We start from the raw sequence: 25,920 nt of genomic DNA, 5'->3' as shown, positions 1-25,920 counted from the left end.
TTTTTTTTGGCCGCACCTCGTGGCATGTGGAAGTTCCCCAACCAGATCAGGGATCGAACCCGCGCCCCCTGCAGTGGAAGAGCAGAGTCTTAACCACTGGACCATCAGGGAAGCCCATCTCAATTTTACATTGATGAGGAAACCAAATTTTATAGCTCTCAGTACCACATTTTGAAGGACTGAAAATATATCCTGTGTCTAGTGGGCCATGATAAAGAAGGAGTATCTGTAAATTATATAAAATGGAAACAGATGAAGAAATTTGGAGTATTTTTTTCCTTCTCTTTCTTCCTCCTCCTTCTCTTCCTCATCCTCCTCCTGCCAGTTCTAGCAGGGAAACCTCTTTTTTTTTTTTTTTTTTTTGGCTGCATTGGGTCTCCCTGTCTGTGCGCGGGCTTTCTCTAGTTGCGGCGAGCAGGGGATACTCTTTTTTTTTTTTTTTTTTTAAACATCTTTATTGACGTATAATTGCTTCACAATGGTGTGTTAGCTTCTGCTTTATAACCAAGTGAAACAGCTACACATATACACACGTTCCCATATCTCCTCCCTCCCGCATCTCCCTCCCTCCCACCCTCCCCATCCCACCCCCCCAGGCGGTCACAAAGCACTCTTCATTGCAGTGCTCGGGCTTCTCAATGCGGTGGCTTCTCTTGTTGCAGAGCAAAGGCTCTAGACACACGGGCTTCAGTAGTTGCAGCACACGGGCTTCAGTAGTTGCAGCACGTGGACTCAGTAGTTGCAGCACACAGGCTCTAGGGCGCACGGGCTTCAGTAGTTGTGGCTCGCAAGCTCTAGAGTGCAGGCTCAGTAGTTGTGGCGCACGAGCTTAGTTGCTCCGTGGCATGTGGAATCTTCCGGGCCAGGACTCGAACCCGTGTCCCCTGCATTGGCAGGCAGATTCTTAACCACGGCGCCACCGGGGAAGCCCCCAGCAGGGAAACCTCTTGTTCTCTCTTCTGTGGATGAGAATCTTGGCAGCAGGAAGAAGTGTGTGACTTAAACTCAGGCTGGGGCCCTGGTCCTGATGCTGCCACTTCCTGGAAGGGTGACCTTGGGATGATCACTTGTCCTCTCTGAGTCTCAGTTTCATCACCTGTAAAATGGGGATAATAATGCACATCATGCTGGGTGGCTGGCAGAATCAAGGGAGCAAACGATTGAAGACGTGTTAATAAATTGCCAAAGAATCCCGACACCTCTAAAGTAGGATTGTCATTGCCGGGCTGGAGGAGGCACAGAACAGACTTTCATGGCAGGTGGCCCTGGGTTCATGTCCCAAGTACATCACTTACTGTGTGGCCTCAGGCGTGGGGTTTAAGCTTTATGAGCCTTGGTGACTTGGTCTTTGAAACACTGAGGAAGACAGTGTCTCTAACACAGAGTTGTTCTGATGATACAGGAGATCACGTTTGTAACATAAGTAGTATAGGGAGAGCCTGGATAGAGGAAATATTCAGAAAACAAAGCAACAGCAAACAGATGTTCACAAGCTGCTCCTAGATCATCGTTATCCTGTTATCATTTCCCGCACTACAGCATCGAGTCCCCCAGGGTAGAAACATGGAGCCAACTGGACCCTCCCTGAGGGTGGGAGCTCATCTCCCCCCTCTGGTGTGGGAATGGTGGCCACCGGTGCCACTCTGCTGCCTCCACACTGGTCCTGGCTCTGCAATGATTCCGCCTGTGTAGCCGAGCCTCATCCAGATGTGGTTGGGTCCTGACAGAGAGGACAGTGCCCATCAAGTAATTCACTCAGGTCGAGGCCCCTGTAGGGCCAAGCATACCAGAAGGGTCTCTGGAACCTAAGCACGAGCCTGAACCATACTCAGGGCCCCAGGGAGACTGGTCCAGGAGACGGGGCCTGGAGTGGTCCCACCACCCCTGACTTGCTCATGGGAAGACCGGTCTAGGAGAGGGGGGATCTGCAGTGGTCCCATCATCCGTGACTTGTCCACAAGGAATGCAACAGGGAGTGGTGAGTGGTGAGAAGGGGGCACCCCAGATAAGAAGCCATGCACAGAAGGGGCTTGCAAAGGAAGAGGCCCAGCAGCCTGGAAGCCTCCCTCAGGACCCCTCCCCCAAAGCACGTCTCCAGGCCAGCCCCCAACAGGAAGTTCAGTCTACTACCTACTGTCTGCCCAGCACTGCGGCATTTAAGGTAGAGCAGTGGACAAAACAGCTGCTGTCCTCACCTCAGGAAATAGCCTTGGATGGGACAGACAAGTCCCTGGAAATACAAGAGAGCCGTTCACTAATAGGTGTAAGGAATCACCTATGAGGGTGCCAACGTTACTGTGCCGGGTGCACACCTAAGCCCTTTTCCATATTATCTCACCGAATCATTGTCACAGAGTCTGGTTCTCAGACGGGGGCATGCCTGCTGAGGGCACTGATGGGGCGGCTCACCCAGGATGGGCTTGTGAGTGTGGAGGTGGAGAAGGCTTGCCATAGGAAGTGGCCTCTCAACCCAGTGGCGGGAGGGCCTGCTCTCTTCTTTCTCTAAGAAGATTTCCAGGGGCAACCTAGGATGTGCTCCACATTCCCAGACTTGACAGAGGGTTTCCCTTTCTAAGTTCTCACCCCTCACTGCCCCCTCGTCTCACCCTGCCCCTCCGCCTTTTACAAAATTTCCAAGCTGAAAGGACATCGGAGCTGCCCTTTGCACAGAGACCAGGAAGCGGAAACGTCAAGGGACTCATCCGAGGTCGCCCAGCTGGTCCTGGCTGAGCCTGGAGACCCAGACCTCCTGGGTCCCACTCCAACATTTTTCCGCCATGTGCTTCGTGGGGCTGCTGGTGAGGCTAGCTAGGCCAAGCTCCGGGCTTTGGGCTCTGGGGTAGAGACGATAGAGACAGTCCTTAAAGTCCCGGCTTTGAGCTGGGCTGGATGCAATAGGATCTGAGGCTTTTCCCACTGGTAAAGGCAGAGTTTTTCCTCTTCTGCCTTTGGTTGCTCTATTTTCTTCCTTCATTGTCTGAAACCATTTTAGCCTCTCTCAGTGTTGGTTTTGCCCAAACTCCTGGGGGAGGTGACTGTGCCCTGTGCGGTTTGTAATTGGGTGAGGGTATCCGTGTGGGTGTGTGATGAGCACATGTGATGGCACATCTGCCTCTGTCAGCATCTGTCTGTGTGGGTGTGACGTGACTCAAATGCTGAGGCTTACACTCTCCCCCTGCCACTCTCGAAGCAGCTGTATCTTGCCCCCAGGGAAAGAATGTCCCTGGCAGCTGCAAGGCCCACCCCAGGCTGGAATGGCAGCACAGGTGGGGCACCGTGTCCAGCTGGCCCTGTGACAGGGCCGCCCAGGAGGAGAAGCTGCCCCTCCAGTGTCCCCCATTAGTGCTGCCCGATGCAGCTGTTGCCCAGAGCGACCGACTGCCCTGAGAGGAAGTGCCTGGAGGCCGGGCAACCAGTCGACAGGAGCCCTCCTGTGTCCAGCCTGGAGCCTAGTCTGGGGCAGTGCGGCTGGCCAGGAACCCCTGGAGGGCAGGGCCCTGTAACATATGCATCCCATGGCGCCGCATCCGCAGATACGTCCCAGCACCTACAATGCGCCAGGAGCAGGGGCCTGGCCAGGGAGCTTTCAGTGAGGACAAGTAGAAGTTCCCACACTAGTCCTGAGTTGCCTGGCAGTCGTCTCTGGAGGGAGGGGATTGCCCCTTGGAGAGGAGTACTGTAGCTACTGCAGGTCCAAAATCACTGCATCGAGGGGATGGAACCCAGACACCATTCATTCACTCTCGTGACAACAGCAGGCAACCTGATCAGGGCTGTGAGAAAAGCCCAGGAACACAGTTTTGGTGATTTTGAGCGAGGCCCGTATGTGCTTTGGGGAAGGCAGGGTGACATCTGCGATGGGTGTTAAAGGGTGGGTGGGAAGCAGGGGAAGGTGGAAAGGGCAGAGGCACCGCAGTGGCAAAGCTGTGGCACTCAGGAGGGGCACTTCCGGCTTAGCAGAGGGACCAAACCTGGTGCCCAGCTAAGAGGCCAATAGGTGCCAGTGTATGGACAAACATCTCTTTGTGAGGGGCGGCAATTCTGGGGAGAGACACTTGGTGAGAACTGGTGGGGTCGGAAGGGCTTAGGGGAGGAGGGAAGAGCACTGCGGGGGGATGACATCCACGAACCCTGAAAGGCTCCCTACTCCCTGCCTTGACCTTAAAGGTCAGAGGCCCCGGGATGGAGGGCCAGGGGCACTGTATCCAAGAGCAGGGGCCCTCAGCTTGTCCCAGTGAGGGGTGGGCAGGGCTTAGAGCAGGGAAACAGGGGCTCAGTGTGTCTAAGGAGACCCAGCCTGGCTTCACCTCCCTCTGGCCCCTCTCCTTCAGCCCCCAGCAAGGTCCCTGCCCCGCACCGGCCACACCTGTGGAGCACAGAGCTGAGCAGATTGAATGGTGCTGTGTGACCTCACACAAGGCACTCCGCCTCTTTGGGCCTCAGTTTCCTCACCCCTAAACCCAGGGCGTTGGGCTCTGTGGGATCTCAAATAGTTCCCATGTCACCTGCCAGCCCTGACTAACTGGTAAGGCTAGGTGGAGGATTGTGATGCCAAGTCCAGGCTGGGAGGGACAGATGCTGTGATCCATTAGTGATGTCTGCTGTGGCCTCCTGAGAGGGCGGTGGTACACATGCCTTCTTCCTCCAGTCTTCATAACACCCTACGTTCTAACAGTGGGCAGAGGGGCAGGGGGTGGACCAACCTTCTATGAAGAAAGGTTCTCCCAGTCCTCGTGACAAATCTTCTGTGTATTCCCCAGGGCCAAACATCCAGATGGAAAGCAGGTGTCTCCAAGCACCCACCACTTGGCCTTGTCTAAACAAAGGCATAGGCACAGTTTCACGCGGAAGAAAAGGCAGGGTGAACGCTCCCACATCTGAGTTCTTGGTCTATTTGTTTTCCTGGCATTTTGAAAAATGTATGCCCAGCTGCATTTATTTATAGCTAATAAGAAGGAAAATTTTCTTGTTGTTGTTGCTTTGTTTGTTTTTTGCTGAAACAGAAAAAAAATCCATAAAAATTGTCAAGAAAGAAAAGGACAGGCCCAAGGAAGTTGATGAGTCATATAATTGGGTTTAAATGGAAACTAGAATCTTGAGAACTTGAATCAGAAAATAGGATGTGTTTGGGAAATGCATGTGTACCTGTGTGTGTTTGTGAATGTTGTGTATGTTTGTGAATATGTTGTATGTGTATAATGCATGTTAATGCACGAGGCATGTTCGTGTAGTGTAGGTGTGGCATGAACGTGTGTGTATATTTAGTGTGTTCTATGCAGCAGGTGTGTCTGTAGAGCATAGCAGTAGTTTGTGTTCTTTGTCAGTGGTGTGTGGGGTGTGTGCAGCGTGCCTGTTGTATATAGTGGACATCAGAATAAGTAGGTGTGGTGAGTGTGCAGGACGTGTGTGCATCACGTATGTTTGCGTGACCCATGACGTGTTCATTCTGGGTAGACCCGTGGCGTCCTTGCCCTGTGACTCACTGGCCTTGAGCAGGGCCTGGAGATGACGTGGAGTATCATCAGAGCTTGAGAACAAAAAGCCCTGAGTCTTTTATGGGGCTTGCTCTTCCAAGAAGAAATCAGGAATTTCTGGGGTCTGCTTTCCACACCCTGTGAAGTTCAGGCAAGCAGAAAGAGACTGGATCCAGTGGAAACCCAGCTGCCAGCTCGTGAAGGCTGATTAAAAAGCTTGCAGCTTGGCGTTTCCAAGAAAAATTGTTCATCAAACTTTTCAGAACTTTTCCCCACTTTGGCAAAGGTGGAAAAGGTTCCTGATGGCTTTCTACTGGAAAGTCGAGCAATTTCCATGATGGATTTGGGGCACATGTTTTTAGAAAGTGACCATGTGGTAGGGAAGAAGGTTGCCAGACAGCTGGAGCTCCCAGCACAAGTGTTCACAGTAAGAATTGTTTCCCCCAGCATAGAGGAGGCCACAAAATGTGGCAAATCAATCTCTTTTAGCTGCCCTCAGGCAAGATGTCCAGAGGATTTCATTCTCCCAGGCCAGGGGGCAGAAGGTGGAGTGAAGGCTGCTCTGCTGTGCACACTTGCAGAACTCATGGCACCTTCTTGGGCCTCTGACTTGTCAAAAAGCGTTGTCCATCGGAGCCCTTCCTGCTACTCAGGACTGTGGTGTGAGCCCAGAAGCCACAGTCGTGAATATTTTTGCCAAGTCGAAGGGACAGTCCCGAGGGGCAAAATTGTTCCTGGCACGGGGCCTGCCACTTAGTAGGTGTCCAGTAAATAGCCGTTGAATGAATGAGTAGCCCAGGAGGGACCATCCAAGAGAAACAGGCTGGTTTCCACCCACCGCCAAGCAGAGCTTCCAGGGCAAGGCTGGGGCGGACGTGTCTGCCTGTCCAGCTGTTGGGTTTCCCCTCCCCTTTTCCTGTCCCTCTCCCCATAACCTCGGCTGGTTCCCACGCCCTCGCTCAGGGGCTTCTGCTGTCATTGTTCCACTGTTATCAGGACCCAGGCCTCTGCCAGCCTAGACCCTTCACTGGACCAGGAAAAGGAGAGGGAGAAAGATTATGGGGAATGGGAGCTTCAGGGACCGATGAAGAAAGGAATCAAGTGTCAAATGCAGCTGATTAGCGCAGCCTCAGGTGAGGAAACCAAGGTTTAGCGAGGAATAGGGAAACATTCCCAAGGTTAGGTGGAAAGGGGGTAGACTAATAATGATCATTGTAATTATGGCAATAGTAGTATCTACCACATAGGATGGGATACACGGTGAGATAATATTTTAAAAAATATTAGCCAGTCTTTTCCCCCAATATTTTCTTGCACTCCCTAGCTTCGCCCACTTCCTGTAGTTAGTTTGTTTTGAGGTACGCATAGAGAATGTGAGTGCTCGCGTGGGCCCTGGGATAACTGGAGGGGACCTAGAGAGGCAGCTGGGGGCTGGAAGCGTCAGTCCCAGCATGCTAGGTGGGAAGCGGGAGCTTGACCGCTCCAGCATTTGTTGGCTCAGAGAATAGGCTAGAATTCTTGGATTTTGAGTTTCAAAAGCCAGACTGTAGAACTTCTAAAATAAAAAGAATAATCATTGAAATTTCAAACTCAGTGGGAGAAACAGAGCTAGAAAAGGAGATCTCAGAATTCACCCAAAATACAGCACAAAGAAGTAAGTAAGTGGAAAATAGGGAAGAGTGAGAGGTGTGAAGAATAGAATGAGATGGTCCAACCTATGTCACGCAGAATTTCAGAAAGAGAGGTTGGAAGGAACGAGAGGCAATCTTCAGAGAGACAACGGCTAAGAAATCTCTAGAATTGAAGACACGTAAGTTTTCACGTAGCAGAATCATGCCAGGTTCTGGGCCATCATGGTGCAATTCCAGACCTCAAAGAGAAGGCTTCTGGATCCCCTTGCTCTTAAAATCTTTCTCTTCTGATCACCTCAGCGCTAACCACAGGACCTTGGCTTGTGCCCTGGACTTTAGACTGCTTCCATTCGCCATTCTTTGGTGAGCAAATTTTGCCTCCTTCGTGAAACTGGGAGCTTCCTGAGGATAGGAGCCCTTCTCCCAGCCCCTGGTACTGGGGAAGGATAACAAGATACCTGGTCAGAGATCTGGCTAGAGTCCTGGGCAGGTAGCTCAATTCCTCATGTCCCATTTTCTCCACTTCTAAAATGGAATCAGAAATACCTGGTCAGGGCACTCTGAGATTATACACTAGACACCCTGTTCCAGTTCTGTTTAATCCATTGCTCTTTAAATTTCACTGACTATTTATATTTCTAGATTCCCTCCCCTCTCCCCCGGACCAATTTTGCCTATTTCTTTCTCTTTCTTCTTATATTCATGAAGAACCGTTAAAACAGTAGGTTTCGAACTTAGTTTTAGCAGCAGAGCCCATTCATCAAATAAAAGTGTATTGTTGGAAAACCAATTCAAGCAGAATACAGGACCTGCTGGTTGAATTGGGTTTGGATGGAGACCCAGAGTCCTGCTGGCTCATTTCCCCCTTTTGCCTTAGATCACCCTTGGGGCACCTTGGCTGGAACAAAGTTAGAAAACCCTCCCCATCAGAAGCTTTAATGAAGCTTTCCCCAGAATGTGCTTCTGGGAACTCTGCTTCATGGTGTTTCATGAAAAAAAGTGTTCCATGGTCAAATAAGCTGGAGAAACACTGAATTAACCAAAGTTAATTGGATCTCTTCAGGATTTTTTTTGAGACTTCAGTATTCACATTGTGCAGTAGGAGTCTTTGAGAGGGTAGCTGATGTGCCGAGTTCTATAAACCTACCTGCTTTATTAAGGATTACTCCTATAAGCAGAACACACTAGGGAAATGCTATGCTGGAGAATAATAACAAGAACAACAATAATAATAATTTTTCCTTTGTCTCCCCATCAAGATCTAGTATAGGGCTAGACACTGAAATGGGAGGGGAGGCAATAACTACTCTGGATTGAATATAAGCTTTGATCTCCCCCAACCCCAGAATCTAAAAAGGCCTGTGGGAAGCCCAGTGATTTCCAGGCTTTCTTTTTTCCTGCCTCTGTTCTGCAGCCACAAACACAGCCCAGCAGGCATGCCCATGGAGAGCTGAGGTTCCATTGGTCAGTTCTTCTGACACCTCTGGCTGGGACCCAGCCTCTGTCTCAGGGCTGAAACGGCCCTTTGGCCCAGGCAAGAGGCCCCAGTGCTCCAGCCTGGCCCGTGAGAGCTCTGGGAACCCTGGTTCCCACTTGCCCATCCCTTTCCCGGCAGCCCAAGAGGCTATCCCGGCTTCTCTTTCCTCTTCTAACTGGAGGAAAGAATTTCTGGAAATGCGGCTGGGCCAGTGACAATGAGGCAGGATGCCCCCCCTTCCTGCCTTGACCAGGCCAACCCCGCCAGCAGAACCCAGCGCCTCTCGGGGGCTGGGGCCCACAGAGGTAACCCTCTGCAGCCTGTCGGTGCCTCTGCAGAGGCAGGGGAGGGCCAGCTGAGCCCAACCCCTCCCTGGCTGCCCTTCCCCAACTCAGGCTCCGAGAACAGGACAGGCCCTCGCAGCAAGGCCAGAAAAGAGAGGCAGGTGCCCTGGAGCCTCTCCCAAGAGACCACACCCCATGGTGGGTCTGCAGGGTCTCCTACCCACAGTCTTTCCCTCTTTCCTTCATACGTTGAACAGACACTGAGGGGAGTGGCTGCTCCTACCCCAGGTGCTGAGATGCAACAGTGAACAAGGCTGGGGGTCCAGAGTAGAGTGGGGTGGTCCAACAGGCAACTCGAGCACGTTAATATAATGTTTTAGGGCTTTGACAGACATGCGCACGGCAGAAGCATTCAGTCCAGGCTGGATGAAGAATGTCTTCCGGGGCTGGTGGGGCTTTGCGGGGGCACAGTCTATTAAACAGCTTCCCCGGCTTCATGGCTAAGGATACACGAACTGAGTGAGAACCAGTCCTTGCTTTCAAGGAATTTCCTCTCTGGGTCACTCTGCCTCTCCCTGTCTTTTCCTCTTTTTTTCTGGTTCCCCTGGCTGGCTCTGTCCCGTCTTTCTCTTTGTCTTTAACCCCACATCTTCCTGACTCCCCACCATGCCCTAGGACTTGTATTCCCAGGAAAGGTAAATAAATACTAGAAATTCAGCAGCCCCCCTTCCCACAGCCCCCTGGCTTGGCGTCCCATCCCCGGGGTCTGGGGGGCTCAGAAAATCTTCCCCATTGATGCACCCCTTGGGTCCCCTAGCTTACTTTGTTTCTCTCCTCGGTGACTCTGTTACTATGGCTACACCCACATCAGCCAGCCATCCTTCCTGTGGGGGGAAGCTGGGCAGGAATTTCTGTACTTTAAAAAGTTGTTATTGGGGCTTCCCTGGTGGCGCAAGGGTTAAGAATCCGCCTGCCAACGCAGCAGACACGTTTTCGAGTCCTGGTCCAGGAAGATTCCACATGCCGCGGAGCAACTAAGCCCGTGCGCCACAGCTACTGAGCCTGCGCTCTAGAGCCCGTGAGCCACAACTACTGAAGCCCACGCGCCTAGAGCCCGTGCTTTGCAACAAGAGAGGCCACCGCAATGAGAAGCCCGTGTGCCACAACGAAGAGTAGCCCCCGCCCTCCGTAACTAGAGAAAGCCCGTACGCAGCAATGAAGACCCAACGCAGCCAAAAAAAAAAAAAAAAAAAAAAAAAAAGTTGTTATTGTCTGAGGGGAAGTAGCCAAAAAAAAAAAAGGTGTTTTTTTTTTTTTTTTGTTTGTTTATAAATTTATTTTTCACTGCATTGGCTACTCTTCGTTATGGTGCATGGGCTTCTCATTGCAGTGGCTTCTCTTGTTGCAGAGCATGGGCTCTAGGCGCGCAGGCTTCAGTAGTTGTGGAGCACAGGCTTCAGTAGTTGTGGCTCGCGGGCTCTAGAGTGCAGGCTCAGTAGTTGTGGCGCACGGGCTTAGTTGCTCCGCGGCATGTGGGGTCTTCCCGGACCAGGCAACGAACCCGTGTCCCCTGCGTTGGCAGGCGGCTTCTTAACCACTGTGCCACCTGGGAGGTCCCTAGGAGGTGTTTTACCTACAGACTGGACTTGGCTTTTCCTCACAAACTAATGGGATTTCCAAGGAAGGGATTCAAGGGTGTACTTGGGTCCAGAGGAGTGAGCAAGGGCCTGGGATGTCTGTCCCTCCCTTAGACTGACAGCTCTCTGATGCCACAGCCATGTCCCTCAGTCTGGGTTCCTTGAGGGCAGGAGCCCTGCCTCTGCCATCTGACTGGATGTGTGACGACGCAGAGGCCCTGCCCCACTCCCCAGGTCTGAGCAAGCACTGGGAGCCCAAGGAGGCCCCTGGATGTTGCAGAAACCAGTGTTCCTTGGGGCTTGCTGGTCAAGATCCACCTCTTCCCAGACTCATCTCTTCACCCATGGCTGGGCTACCCCATCCCCTTTCCTACTCTCCGGAGCCCCGGAGACTCTCAGGCCTTGGCTTTGGAGAGCCACTGCGAATCCCTCAGCCTGGCCCTGGCCCTGGCCCTTCGGCCTCATCAGCCCAGGCTCCCCTGCTCAGCCACGCCTTCAGCCTGCTTGCTCTCCAGCCCCCTCCCCATCCCACGTACAGACTGGGCTGCTTCCCACCTCCGTGCCTTTGCTCGGGCCATTCCCTGGGCCTGGAGCTCCCTTCCCATCTCTCCACTTCTCAGTTTCACCATCCTTCCTGGCCCAGGACTGGTCCCACCTCCCAGCAGCCTGCCCTGAGTGCCCCACCCCACGCTGGCCTCTCCTCCCCACTCTGCGGTCCCTCCACGGCCAGGTGCCTGTCACTTTACGGAGACCGACACCTCCACGCTCAGCCCCACAAAAACACACAAGCTGGGGGAGCTGGGGGAGGAGGGCCGGGGCCACAGGATGATGGATGAGGCTGCAGTGGCTCCCTTCCCTGCTGCGGCTGTGGTCAGGAGATCTCCCCTTGAAGAAGCCTGATATTTTCCAGGAATTTCCTGAGGGGAGGAGACCAAGCATTCTGGAATGAGAGCCAGCTGTGGGGTTGAGGCCTGGGGATGGGGAGGAGGGCGCTCCGGGCTTCCTGGCTGAGTCAGCGACCATCCCCAGGTAATTTATGGGCTGAGTCAGGGCCGGGGTGGAGGTGGGGAGGGTCGGGGGGGTGCCTTCTAGGAAGTCTGTCAAGGGGAGAGCAGCCTGACTGGCTGGAAGTGAGGCTGGCCGAGTCCAGCACAGACCCTCCCCTCCCCTCCAGCGCTCGCTCTCCTGCCTGGAGACTAGAGAGGCCACGGCCAAGAGAGGGAGGGAACTGCAGGGGGATGGACGCGAGGCAGCAGAAACAGGAAGCCTCTGGCAGGCCCTGGGGGCTCATGAAGACAGAGGGGGCACGGCTGGCAGGGAGCGGACCTGAGCAGGCCTCAGGGCTAAGTTGGAGGTGAGGAGAGCTGCTGCTTCCAGCACCCCAGCCTGAGAGCTGCCCATTCTTCCTTCCTTCCTTGCCCGACCCCTCTCCCAGCAGGCCTGGCTTGTGCTGAATAGCGGTTCTGGCTTCTGATCCCCCTTCTACCGTGGACCTGCTGGGCCACGCGGGCTCGGGGGCCTCCTCCTCTCTGAGCCTCAAGTCCTCACCTGGGCAGAATGGCCAGGCTCCTCCGAGCCCCCTGATATGGGGCTACTCAGCTACAGCCAGGGAGTCCAGTCCAATGGCGGTGGCTTGGAAAACAAGGCTGAGCAAAAGCAAGCCTGGGAGAGCTGCCCTCTGAGGGCCGCTGCAGGGCTCGGCCTTGAAGAGAGGTGGGGCTGGGGGTAGGAAGGCCAGCGGGGAGAGGCTGAGCCTGGTCACTGTCACCTCCTGATGGGAGGAGCTGCAGGGGATGCAGGGCAGGGTGTGTCATCACATGCAGGTACACACCCACACCCCCCAGAGTCCCAGGAAAAACCCGTTTCTGCCCACATCACCCAACATGGAGGCTTGGGTCCCACAGAAAGATGAGTCCTGATTTAAGCTCCTAGGAGGAGCTCCCTCCTGCTGACAGTGTGGTGGAAGCGTCCCTTAGGGCGAAGGGGCCCAGCTTTCCCATGTCATTCATGCACAGCTGTTGCATCGTCACATCTGTTGCGGAATCATCCCACGGCAGATTCCAAGCCCTGCAGTCTTGGGGCTCCACGGCCCTGGTCTCAGCATCTTGGAGAGGCCCCTGGATTGCTGAGTTTCTTGCTTTGGCTCATGGCTCAAAGTCCTCAAGCCAGAGAGGAGTCCCTATGAGGATGGTAGATTTCGTAAACCCTGAATTAGGACGTAAGATCTGAAGAAAAATTTGGGGCATTGTGATATTTTGTAAAGATATAAAAGGAATCTCATTTGTCCATGACTAATGAACGGTTTTTCTTGGTAAGACCAGCCAAGATGCAATCAAATCTGGACAGGAGGGTCCTGAACACACATGGGGGTCAGTGGCAGAGCCCCCATCACCACCCAGCTTTGTTCCCTGGCTGCTCTGTGGAGCAGGGGTACCACGTAGAAGGGTGTTGAAATTATCTGGGCAAGAAATGCCAGAACAGAAATGGTGAGAGGTGGCTGGGGTCTGGAATATGTTGGAATCCAGCTGACAGGATTCCTGATGGACTGAACATGGAGTCTAAGAGAAAAGATTCAAGGACAATTCCAAGGTTTTGGCCCGAGCAACTGAAGGCATGGAGTTGCCATGAACTCAAATAGAGAATGAGTTTTGTTGAACATTTAATAAATTTCTTTAATTGTCAAAAATCCAGAAATCAGGAATGGCTGGAACCAAGCAGGCCATCTGTGGGGTCCCCACTGCCCGCAGGGACCTCTGGCTCATCACACCACCCACCGCAGCCCTAGGGGGTCCCAAGGGGCCCTGGTAGAGAAAGAAGGAGGTTCACCTTCCTGCCTCGGGGCAGGGGAGGGGCAGCAGCCTGAAGGGGCTTGGCCTCCCTGAGTCCCCCGGGCTGACACAGGAGACCCGGTGCCCATGCAGGGGGTGGTATTAGAACAGGAAGGGAGGTGTGCGGGCCTCTGTCTGCAGAGACTCACCTCTGGCTCACAGAGGCCCTTTCTCCTCAAACCCGGTGTGCTGTTTCCAGAGCCTTCTGGAGGAGGTGTCCACAGGAGCTGAGGATGGCTGCTTTGGTTCTCCAGGCCACAAACCCCTGTAGGCCCGGCTGACAGAGGCGTGCCTGTGCATCCAGGGCAAGCAAGCGCCTCGGGACTCACGGCCAGAGAGCCTGTGAGGATGGCTTTGTGCGGCTCTCCGGTTGCCCGTGGCCAAGTCCCCCGGCCAGCAGAAGCCCTTTTGGCTGCCAAAGCTCCTGAATTAGGTTACCTGAGGAAGCAGACTTGTAGCCCATCTGTTTGTCATTGCTTCCCCTGCCTTGGGCCTGCTTGACCTGGGGGCCAAATTCCCTGTCCCCCCATATCTGCCGAGATGAGGGACAGGAAGCCAGTTCTGTGCAAAGAGCCAGGAGGACCACACTTGGTGAAGATACGGGTTCCAGGGCACCTCTCCAGACCTGCAAGGTCTGTGTCTCTGGGGGAGACACCTTGAACCCTGCGTATTTACAGAGTTCCCCGGGTGATCTGATGGGGGTCGGGAGCCGCACGCTCCCCATACTACATGAAGAGACACCAAACTCAGAGAGTCAAAGCTGTGACCTTCAGGACAGGTGGCAGGTGGCATTAGGAGGGGTGTTCTGGTTGTCTGAGCACAAGAGAACCCTGGATCTTTGAGGGGTCTCAAGGGGGAACTGGCAGAGTTTGAGCCTAAAACAAGGATAAAGCCCCAGAGAGGGGATTGCCGTACGGGCTCAGACAAGCCAGAAACCTGAGCAGGACTCCAGAAGCCAGTGCCAGAGAGGCCTCGCAGAGGCATCCAGCGCCCGGAATAGGGGTCAGGGAGACTCTGCTTCTCACGGCATGAGAGACTGAGGCATATCGCTCGGAACCCAGCTCCGTCTCTGAAGAGCAGAATCCTTGCTGCCAGCTCAGCTATGTGAATGGCTCTTGATGTTTCCTGTGCCCCAGGTTGGGAGGGAGGACTTGGGAGGCTGGAACTGGGGCTAGGGTCGGCCTGGGACAGGGGGAAGTGGGACCCCCTTTGGCCTTCATGGGGTGAGCTGGCTGCCATGACCTGCCCCTCCTCCCCGTAAACTCTTAACCCCGATCTGGAGAAAGGCGATCTCCAAGGGCGGGGGCTTGCCCGCCCAGAAATACATTAAATAAAGAAATGTGCTCTGCCCAGATTTTACCTCATCAGGATCCCAGAGCATAAGACAAACGGCCCCATGTCTGGCTGGGAGGTGTACTTCATTCTCTCAGGTGAGCCCACAGCCTGGGGGTGAGTTTGGGAGAAGGGAGGAGGATGGTTTGGACCACATGGATCATGCAGACTTGGGGGCTGGGTGGGCCCTGGAGCTTGGCGCAAGGCTCAGTGCCAAGACCTCAGAAACGCCCAGCCCTCCCTGGGGCCTGCTCAGGGACGGAGACAAAACGTAGCACCCTTTAATTGAGGGAGTTTAGTCCTGAGATTTGTTCTGGGGGGTACACATATGTGTAAAGACTTAGCTATAGGGTTGCTCTTTACTGTTATTTGTAAGCCTGAAAAATTGAAAACAACCTAAATATCCAATAAGAGGGGATTGTTTAATAAATTATGAACCATCCAGAACATAAAACACAATGCAGCCTTTAAAAGATGATGCTGTAGAAGAACATAGAAATAAGCCTAAAGCATAGTAAGCAGGAAAATAAAAAGCTGATAAATATAGAAAATAATCTGATTTATAAAATTTGTCAATTCATTAAGAACGTTGGAAGGATATACACTAAAACATTGACAGGTTGTAAGATAAGGAGTAATTTTAGATTTCTTCTTTTTCCCTTGTTTTGATTTTGATTTTGGTTATCTGAATTTGCATCTTTTTCTAGAATTGCCATGCATTTATTTATACACAGAGTACAAAAATGATTTAAAAATTATTATCAGTGTTATTATTTTACAAACCAGAACTTCTAAGGTTTGGCTCAGGAAGGAGAATTTCCAGGCAGGAGGGCCAGCTGGATCAAATAGCCCTAACTCTATCTCCCTCTGCTCACTCGCCCTTTTGGGTCACTCGCTTCATTCCCACTGCCTCTCCCTGCTTGCCCCTCAGGATGCCACTGTCCTTTCCATTCTCGGAACCAAGCATAGCTAGAAACCCAGTCTTTGGCTTCTTTAAGCAGAACACAGCTAAGAAACCTGTGATGATTACACTAGGTAGAGTTAATAAGCCCTACGGGGAGACAACAGGAACAGAAACACAGCACCCAGAAGAACTATAAAACTAATCAGGCTTCCTGCAGTGAGGGTTCAGGCTCCCTCCAGAGGCACCCAGGTCCTTCCCATCCTCTGTGAAGATCCATGAGGGGACAGGCTACACACCCAGTCCTCTGTCTCATCTTAATCTTTAGCATCTTCTTCCCAGGTTCACTTTCCACTTTGAAAAACCCATTCTTCCTCAGGTACTGGCTCTTGAGAATGACCTCCCTTCTCAGGAGGGACCCATCATGATGTATTGGGAGAGGGCACTAGACTTCAGTCCAGACTCCTGATAAAAATATCCCAGGGCACCACTAAACCACAGCACTCATTGCAGAGGACATACACCTTACAAGCATCAAAAGACTCTTGGGACTCGAGAAACTTCCAGACCCAAAGGGTAAATGCATGCTTGATATCCCCAAGCCTTTGTTAACACCACTCCATCCACATTCTGCCCCAGTGAAGCCGTGATAGGTAATCAGTGAATTATTTTTCTCCATCAAAAAAACTAATAGCATTTAGCTGGAGAGGGTGTGGAGAAAAGGGGACCCACCTACACTGTTAGTGGGAATGTAAGTTGGTGCAGCCACTGTGGAAAACAGTATGGAGGTTCCTCAGAAAGCTAAAAATAGAATTACCATATGAACCAGCAGTACAACTCCTGGGCATGTACTCGGACGAAACTATAATTTAAGAAGATACATGCACCCCTATGTTCATAGCAGCACTATTCACAATAGCAAAGACATGGAAACAACCTAAATGTCCATCGACAGAGGAATGGATGAAGAAGATGTGGTACATATATACAATGGAATATTACTCAGCCATAAAAAAAGACCAAAATAATGCCATTTGCAGCAACATGGATGCAACTAGAGATTATCAAACTAAATGAAGTAAGTCAGAAAGAGAAAGACAAATACCATATGATATCACTTATATGTGGAATCCAAAATATGGCACAAATGAACATATCTACAAAACAGAAATAAACTCACAGGCATAGAGATCAGACTTGTGGTTGCCAAGGGGGAGGCGGGAGGGAGCGAGATGGACTGGGAGCTTGGGGTTAGTAGATGCAAACTATTACATTTAGAATGGACAAACAACAAGGTCCTACTGTATAGCACAGGGGACTATGTTCAATATCCTGTGATAAACCATAAAGGCAAAGAATGTGTATATGTGTATAACTGAGTCACTTTGTTGTACAGCAGAGATTGGCACAGCATTGTAAATCAACTATACTTCAATAAAAAAAAAATGTGGCCAAAAAAACTAATAGGGACTTCCCTGGTGGCGCAGTGGTTAAGAATCCACCTGCCAATGCAGGGGACACGGGTTTGATCCCTGGTCTGGGAAGATCCCACATGCTGCAGAGCAACTAAGCCCGTGCGCTTCAACTACTGAGCTTGCGAGCCACAACTACTGAGCCCGCGAGCCACAACTACTGAGCCCGCGAGCCACAACTACTGAGCCCATGTGCCACAACTACTGAAGCCTGCACGCCTAAAGCCCGCGCTCCGCAACAGGAGCAGCCACTGCAATGAGAAGCCCGCGCACCGCAATGAAGGGTAGCTCCCGCTCGCCACAATTAGAGAAAAGCCCATGTGCAGCAACGAAGACCCAACACAGCCAAAAACAAACAAACAAACAAAAAAACCAATAGCATTTAAAAATTGTGATATGAACATAGGTTCATCGTAAAAAATATTTTAAAATTTAGAAAGGTGTAAAGAGTAAAATAAAAATACCCTATAATCATTACACTAAATGGAGATAAGCATTATTGGCATATTTACACACACATACACTTTTAAATAAAATCGAGATAATGTGTGTAGGTGTGTGTTTACGTACAAACACACGCACACAAAATCATGATTTTATAAATGGATATAAAATTATTCACACACACATATATAAAATTCTGATTTTTTCCCATATAAATTACATCATAAGAATTTTCATGGGTCATTAAAATAGTCTTTAAAAATGTAATTTTAAATGGCTTTGTAGTATCCCATTGTATAGCACACTAATTATTAAACCAATCTCCTATTATCAGACATTTAAGCGATTCCCAAATTGGTTGTGATCATAAATAATAATTTAGCAAACATCCTGATACACACACCTTTGCATACATCTCTGGTTATTTCTTTAGGATAAATTCCTAGAAATAGAATTACCACATCAAAGGATGTGAACGCCTGCAAAGCTTTTGGTGTCTCCCATCAATGCATACTCATCAAATTGTATGAATGAGAACAAAAGTAACAGGGAACCCCAGAGCAGTGCTTTACCATATTTGCTGCACATTCTGAGACCCATAGAAAGTTCCAGGGGTTCGGGTGCGCCCCCTCCACCCACCCTATGTGACTGCCTTTTGGAGCCTGGCTGGAGGCTGAAGCCAGCAGCCCCCAGTGCTCCCAGGCTGGGCCTGGCCCTTCCTGCCACCACACAGCTGCCCCCCCTCAACTTCTCAGAAATGCCCCAGAGTCCAGGGGGAGCTGTGGCCAGCCGAGCAGAGGGAGGTCGGGAGGGGCAGTTGCTGTGCTGGGCTTGGTGGTCAGTGCACAACTTGTTCAGGTCCCGCTGGGTCTCCCAGCCCCTGGTGTGGGGCACCAAGCCCTCTCGGAAGCTCCTCTATGGAGGTTTCCTTCCAGCCCATCCTTGTGGCCTTCCGGGGAGGATACAGGGCAGGGACCACGCTCTTCTTCTTCACACGGGGCATCCAAGGCTCAGAGGGGTAAAGAGGCCTGCCTGAGGCCGGCAAGGTGTGAAAGATGGGACAGGACCTGGGACTCCAAGACACGACTCTAGTTCTCTCTCCACCACCCAGCGTTGCCAAAGCACAGAGGGGTGCGTCCCATGGGAAAGTGAACCGGTACAACCTGAGGTAGAGGTCCTGTGAGGAGCATGGACTCACGCCTGTCATTTCCCACAAATAGTTACTCGGCGCCTTCTATGGGCCAATCACTGAGGAAAGAGGGGTGACCCAAAGAGGCAGGGCTCCTGCCCTCAAGAAACAACATTCTAGTGAGGGAACCAGGTAATAAACCCCAAAACATGGCCAATGGTGTTCAGAGCTGTGAAGAAAACAAAGCAGGGTAAAGTGGATGGGAAGTGATATGGAGAGGTGGGTAACTTACAGATAGGGTAATCCAGGAAGGCCTCTCTAGGTTGATATTTGAGCAAAGGCCTGAAGGAAGGGAAGGAGCAAGTCCTGTGGGTATCTGGAGGAAGACCACTGAGGCAAAGGGAATAGCAAGTGAAGGTCCTGAGGCAGGAGCAAGACTGGCATGCTTGAGTAGAAGTCAGGAAGCCAGTATGGCTGGAATGCAGTGACAAGTGGAGAATATAGGGAATGACGTCACAGAGCTAGCAGCATCCCCGTCAGAGGAGGGAGGGTACTATTTGTGAGCTTCCTCTGGGCCTCAGGTACCATACAGGACACTTGACATCGGTTGTCATGAAACTTTGAGGTTAAGGGGACCTTGCTGTGGCAGCCTGCTCTGGGGCAGAAGACATGAGAATGGCAGAGGGGCTGGGGTAGGGTTCTACCTCCTGGTCAGGTGTTGATACCAAGGCTGTGGGGAGGGAGAATGTTCTAGAGCTCCAGCCATCCCGCTGTGCTGGGTGCTGAGTGTCCACGGTTGATCAGGCCATAACTCTGCTTCTAAGGGTCTCACAGTCCCTGGGAGACAACAGATGGACACAGTCAACAAGTATATGGCAAGGAAATCCTGTCATTTGGGACAACATGGATGAACCTGGAGGACATTATGCTAAGTGAAATCAGCCAGACCCAGAAAGACAAATACTGCATGATCTCACTTACATGTGGAAGCTTAAAAAGTACAGCTCACAGAACCAGAGAGTAGAAGGGTGGTTACCAGGGGCTGGGAGGTGGTAGAAATGGGGAGATGTTGATCAAAGGGTTCAAAGTTTCAGATACGCAGTATGAATAAATTCTGGAGATCTAATGTATCGCACTAGACTATAGTTAATATATTATATACTTGAAATTTGCTAAAGCATAGCTCTTAATTGTTTCCACAAAGGAAGAAAAGGTAATATGTGAAGTAATAGATTGTTAATTAGCTTGGTTGTGGTAATCATTTCACAGTGTATATGTATATCAAAACATCATGTCGTACACCTTAAATATATGCAATTTTTACTTGTCAATTATACCTCAAAAAACCTGGATGAAAGAAAGAAGGAAAGAAAGAGAGGGAGAGAAAGGAAGGGAGGGAAGGAGGGGGAGAGAGAGAGAGAGAAAGAAAGAAAGAGAAAAAGAAAGAAAGAAAGGAAGGAAGGAAGGAAGGAAGGAAGAAAGAAAAAGAAAGAAAAAGAAAGGAAGGAAGAAAGGAAGGAAGAAAGAAAGAAAGAAAGGGAAAACGCATCTCTACCACATAGATTTGTTAAGTGAAACAAATAAGTTAATGTCAATAAAAGCTGGTCACACAATAGCCTATGAAAAATAAGTGCTGCTCGGGAACTTTCTGTATTTTCTGTTCAATTTTTCTGCGACCCTAAAACTGCTCTAAAAAATAAAGTGGGTTTTTTTTGGTGGGGGGGGGGGGCCGCACTGCATGGCGTGTAGGATCTTAGTTCCCCGAACAGGGATCGAACCCGAGCCCCCTGCAGTGGAACTGCAGCATCCTAACCACTGCACCGCCAGGGAAGTCCCAATTATAAAGTTTATAAATGAAAAAAATTTTTTTTTTAAAAAACAAGCATATGGCATGACAGGGAAGACTTCCTGGAGAAAGTGACGTTTGAGCTGGACCTTGAGGAATGAACAGGTGAACCAGATTTCAAACAGGTGGGGAAGGTGGAAAATGCACTTCAGATACTTGTTTACTGAGGAGGAAACAGGAGGGCCATTCAGCCATTGGCTATTAGGGTGTGGAGAACAGGACCTTGATTTAGGGTCATCACTGGGATGTGGCACCCCTAGAAAGCAGACAGTAAGAAGACAAGTGGATTGAGAAGAGAACCCTGGGGTACATGGCCATGTTGGAAGTGGGGAAGGAGAGCACTAGGACGGGCCTGAGGAAGAGGACCCAAGAGGCAGGAGGACCACCAGGGCAGTGGGCTGACACAAGATTTAAGAAAGAGCAATGTGGAAAATGTCAAACATTGCCAAGAGCAAGAGAGAGAAGTGCTGAGAAGGGCCCAAGGGTTGGCAAGAGTTTGGTCCCTGGAGACCTCGGTGAGGGCTCAGTGGAGGGGTGGACAGGGCAGAGGTCAGGAGGTGTACGACTTTCTTATTGCTGTGTAACAAAGCACCACAAACTGAATGACTTAAATAGTACAACTTTATTCTCTTCCAGTTCTAGCAGTCCAAAATCCAAAATCAGTCTCACTGGGCTAAAGTCAAGGTGCCAGAGGGCTGGCTCCTTACGTAGGCTCCAGGGGAGAACCCATCTCCTCGCCTCTTCAGCCTCTCGTGGCCGCCTCTATTCCTTGGCTTGTGGCCCCTTCCTCCATCTTCAAAGGGCATCACTCTAATCTCTGCTTCTGTCATCCCCATCGTCTTCTGCTCTTTGATCTCCTGCCTCCCTCTTAAAGGATCCTTGCGATTACATTAGACCAACCCAAATAACCCAAGATAATCTCCCCATCTCAAGGTCGTTCATTTAATCACACAGGCAAAGTCCTACATAAGGTAACAGGGACAGATTCCAGGGATTGGGACATGGACATTTTGCAGCAGGAGGCATTATTCAGTCTTCCACTATTCAGGTGGCAGGGGCGAAGAGGGAATGGAGAAGGTGAGTGGAGACAATTCACTGGAAAACGAGTGAGAAGGGAAGGAGGGATGGGACAGAGTCATCCAGACAAAGACCCAGCCTGGTTGGAGAGAAGTGGCTTTTAGGATTTTTTTTTTTTTTTTCCCATCCTGTTGTGTCTCCTTCTCTCCCTCCTTCCCAAAGCCTAATGGGAAAATTAGAAACATAACCCATGAGGAATCAACCGCTTCCCCTCACTCAGGATACCCACCCACCCAGGGGTCTTCCGAGCTCCATGAGCTGAAATCTGCATTTTGAAAAGATTGATTCTCATTTTATTTCCAATGGCAGGTTCTCCTTAATAAAAAAAAAAAAAAAAAAAAAAAAAGCTGATTATACTATTAATTTTCCAAGTTCAGATATTGATGTCCAGCTTAGAAAGGTGATGATTTAATTCACGTTCCTCAACTTCCACGTCCACTCAATACCTTCTGAAAAATTTTTCTCGTTGTGCAACTGGTTTTCATTCTCCAACTGATTTTATATGTAGCTTAATTTTTTTCCCCAGCTTTAGTGAGATACAAGTGACAAGGGATCTACATTTTTAAACCACAAGGAAAAGAAACCCAGAGCTACCAAGAATAATATTTTATTGACTTGGAACGGGTTTTGGAAGCTGTATTTTTAAACCAACTAGGTGATTTTGATGATCAGACAGTTTGAGGTGGTTTCCCCCCCCCGCCCCCTTTCCTCTTTCTCTTCCCTTCAGTAAACTGTTTTTCAACTTTGTTTTTCAGTGAAACCCATTTCCTCCTCACCGTGGACTTGATCCAGAGGCTGCGCCCATCTCTCCCACGTCAACAGTCCTGTGTCCTTGGCAGAGGACAGTGCTATCATTCTGGGCCTTTCCCTCCTCCTCAGCCAAACCCCTGCTTCTGCACCTCTGTGCAGCTAATAAAAAGGCTGAGTTCCCGGCTGCAGGGAAAGCTCCCACCTGCTGCCATTCTCAGGGATGAGGGGGATGTGCAGCTTTCTTTGCATTTTCCCAGAGCAGCTAGCTCTGTCCCAGGCCTCAGGCGTCCCCGGGTTGGAGTAGAATCTAGCCACAACCAATTTCCAGAGCCAAACAGTCCTGAGTGAACCTGCAGAAATGCAAGATCTGGGTGCTTCCTGAGTAAAGTTTTCCCGTGAGAGGGCATGAATTGATTTGGGACAAAAAGCACTTGATGGCCCAGGAACATAGGATTTGGGGGAGCCCTGTGCTGAGTGGAGGTGGGTGGGTATATTTCCTTGGGCCGCAGAGCCTCTTGTCGGGTGGGATCAGCCACTCCAGCCAGTCGCCACCTGGCCCAGCTTTGGAAGATGAGGAGAATGAATTTCACAGTGGTTTCCACGGGGCCATGGCACTGAAACAGCTGCAGGAGGGGACACAGCTGGCGCGGTCCCCACCCCTTCCCACAGAGCTGCTCTGGAGGAATGCCACCCTCCCCGTGGGGCGTGAGAGGGTCCTCCTTGCTGTGGTTCCAGGGGCCGTGGGAAGGTACCTCTCAGCTAAACCCCCATTTTTGAGGGCACAAGTTGGCCTTTATTAAAATAAAACCCCATCGTCACTTATTCCAGTAGCTCCCCAACCTAGATAAACATCAGGATCACCCAGGATGTTTATTAAAAAATAAAGATTAATAAAATTAGTGAGTTTGGGGGGGCTTCACTGGTGGCACAGTGGTTGAGAATCTGCTTGCTAATGCAGGGGACATGGGTTCGAGCCCTGGTCTGGGAAGATCCCACTTGCCGCGGAGCAACTAGGCCCGTGAGCCACAACTACTGAGCCTGCGCGTCTGGAGCCTGTGCTCCACAACAAGAGACGCCGCGATAGTGAGAGGCCCGCGCACCGCGATGAAGAGTGGCCCCCGCTTGCCGCAACTAGAGAAAGCCCTCGCACAGCAACGAAGACCCAACACAGCCAAAAATAAGTAAATAAATTTATTAAAAAAAAAGTAGTGAGTTTGGGAACCCATCCCAGACCTAATGAATGAGAATCTCTTTGAGGAGGGCTGAGGCTGGAATCGGTGTGATTCAGTTTTATCAGACTGCTTTCCTGGTTCCAGAAGTTTGAGCCCCTAGAATGAAGAGGGAATGGTGGGGTCCCGGTTGAGAGAAAATATTTAGAGTCACCGTTCAGAGGCATATCTATGTGCCAGAGAATTGCAAATTTCAGTTAAATAGGACATTATCTTATTTAGTCATCAAAACAAAGGTATGGCCAATGATTACCTCCATTTTGCTGATGAGGACATGGGAGCTCAAAAAGGTCACATGGCTCAGAAGAGGCAGAGCTGAAACTCAGATCCAGATCTTTCTCTTAGCATCTCTGCCATGGAAAGGATAATGTGAACCCTGGGCACCGCCTTAGGAGGTAGGGCAGCACATGACCAAACTGTGGCATCAACGCCAGTGAGGCTGATTTTGGACTTCTGACTTCCAGAACTGTAAGAGAATAAATTTGCATTGTTTTAAGTCACTTAGCTTGTGGTGATTTGTTACAGCGGCAACAAGAAACTCATCCACTAGCCTAGACATAGAGAACTAGCAAGCAGTCGAGCCTCTTCTGGACCCGCAGGCCCAGCTCTATGGAATCCCTGTCCCACACTGCTTGGGGTTCGGCTAGAAGTGCAGGTGAGGCCCTGAAGGGCCCCAGACAACATGGTTGGTGAGATACGGGCCTGTGGGAGGTGTGTGCACGTGCCTGTGTGTTAGAGCGAAGGGAAGAGCACACCTTCATGCATCGGGAATTTCTGGGTAGACGATCCACCAAAGCCATGTCAACATTTTTCTCTCCAGGAAAAAAATAACTCAGTCCCTATCAAAGAAGTCACGGTTTCACATGCACATACCTGGACGGACTTGTGGGTCCTAGGGAGAAGCAAAATAACCCTCCTGCTCCAGGCGTCTTTAATTTTCACAGGGCAGGGAGCACAGCTGAGGGAGGCTGGGGGAGCCATCAGCCAAGGGCTGTGGACACATTGTGACATCTGGATTTCCCCAAAGCTCTGGGGTCCCGTGGAGTGAGCATTCCACCCCTACCCCCATCCCCGCAGGGCTTCCCATTTCCACAAAATCTCTGGGAAAATTTGACACATTTTTTTCAGCAGCAGAGAGCAATTGGAATTTCCAGCTTAATTCCAGATGTGGTGCTGACTGTGCTGGGGAGTTTGGCCTTATAAAGCATCCGGGAGGCCCATCATCCCATCGGACACCCCCAGCACTGGCCTGTACAATTGTGCGCGTTCCCCTTCTTCAACTCCGGGTCTTGCAGTTGGACTTTTCTCTGGAGAGCTGGAGAGAGCCCATGCATGTGGTTTTCACACGTGTGGAGAGGGCTGGGTGGCGGCTGGGCCTGAGCCGGCAGGCTGGAGCCCAGAGTGCCTCTGGGGCAGGTAGTGGGGGCCATGACAGAGAAGGAACCAAGTCGTGAGGAGCGCTCTGGGAATGTGGACGAGGCCAGAGACTGGATCTGGAGCAGGCTGGGGAGGGGGCGGGGGGGCGGCGCTCAGGCAACCAAGGGGCCAGTCTGAACTGAGGTCATAGCTGGTGCCTGGCCAGGGGCTGCTGAGAGGGCAGGCAGAATGGAAAGGCCCTTAACCCAGCCAGCGTACCCTGGTTCCTGGGGCTCAGTGCCCCAGACAAGACGTCAGGACCAGACGGCTCCTCGGCAGGAGTGAGGGTCCCACTCGATGCTTCAGTGATACCGCGAGAGGATTAAGAATGTCACTGCCCCCCCACAAAAAAATGTCACCCCCCCCTTTTCACCTAAATGGGAAGGAAATCCAAAAAAGAGGGGAAGTATGTATACATATAGCTGAATCACTTTGCTGAACAGCGGAAACTAACACAACATTGTAAAACAACTATACTCCAATAAAAATTAATTGAAAACAAAATGTCACCCCCTTTTGGCAGCTTATCTATGATTGCCCTAGTTAGCAGATAGAATAATGCACCACCCCCCAAGATGGCCACATCCTAATTCCCAGAACCTATGAATATGTTACCTCACAGGCAAAGGACTCGGCTGATGTGATCATGTTACGGATCTTGAGATGAGGAGATTGTCCTGGAGTATCTGAGAGGGTCCAATGTAATCACAAGACTTCCTCCTAAGAGGGAGGCAAGAAGGTCAAAGTAATGGAAAGGCGATGCGACAGCATGATGGAGGAAGGGGCCACAGGGCAAGGAATGCAGGCGGCTTCTAGGATCTGGAAAAGGCAAGGAGATGGAGTTTCCCCTACAGCCTCCAGAAAGAACACAGCATTGCCAGTACTTTGACTTTAGCCTGGTGAGGCTGATTTTGGACTTCTGACCTCCAGTAATGTAAAATAAATTTGTGTGTTTTAAACCACTAAGTTTGTGGTGATCTGTTACAGCAGCGA

The 25,920-nt window shown here is 50.9% G+C and overlaps 1 long non-coding RNA gene across 2 annotated transcripts in view; it reads right to left on the bottom strand.

The window, feature by feature from the left end:
* Positions 1–620: 620 nt before the first annotated feature.
* The window catches only part of LOC137777737 (uncharacterized), a 207,929-nt gene continuing 182,629 nt past the window's right edge, over positions 621–25,920 (bottom strand). The window contains exon 4 of one of the 2 annotated variants that reach the window (XR_011076607.1): positions 621–1,096. This is a non-coding gene — a long non-coding RNA (uncharacterized lncRNA). Of the gene's footprint in view, positions 1,097–25,542; positions 25,648–25,920 lie in introns of those variants that run through there. The other variant, XR_011076606.1, reaches the window with a different exon arrangement.

The sequence above is a fragment of the Eschrichtius robustus genome, chromosome 15 (assembly GCF_028021215.1).
Source record: "Eschrichtius robustus isolate mEscRob2 chromosome 15, mEscRob2.pri, whole genome shotgun sequence".
Classification (NCBI taxonomy): Eukaryota; Metazoa; Chordata; class Mammalia; order Artiodactyla; family Eschrichtiidae; genus Eschrichtius; species Eschrichtius robustus.
The sequence above is the reverse complement of the archived record's forward strand: the minus strand, read 5'-3'. Positions and strand labels throughout refer to the sequence as shown.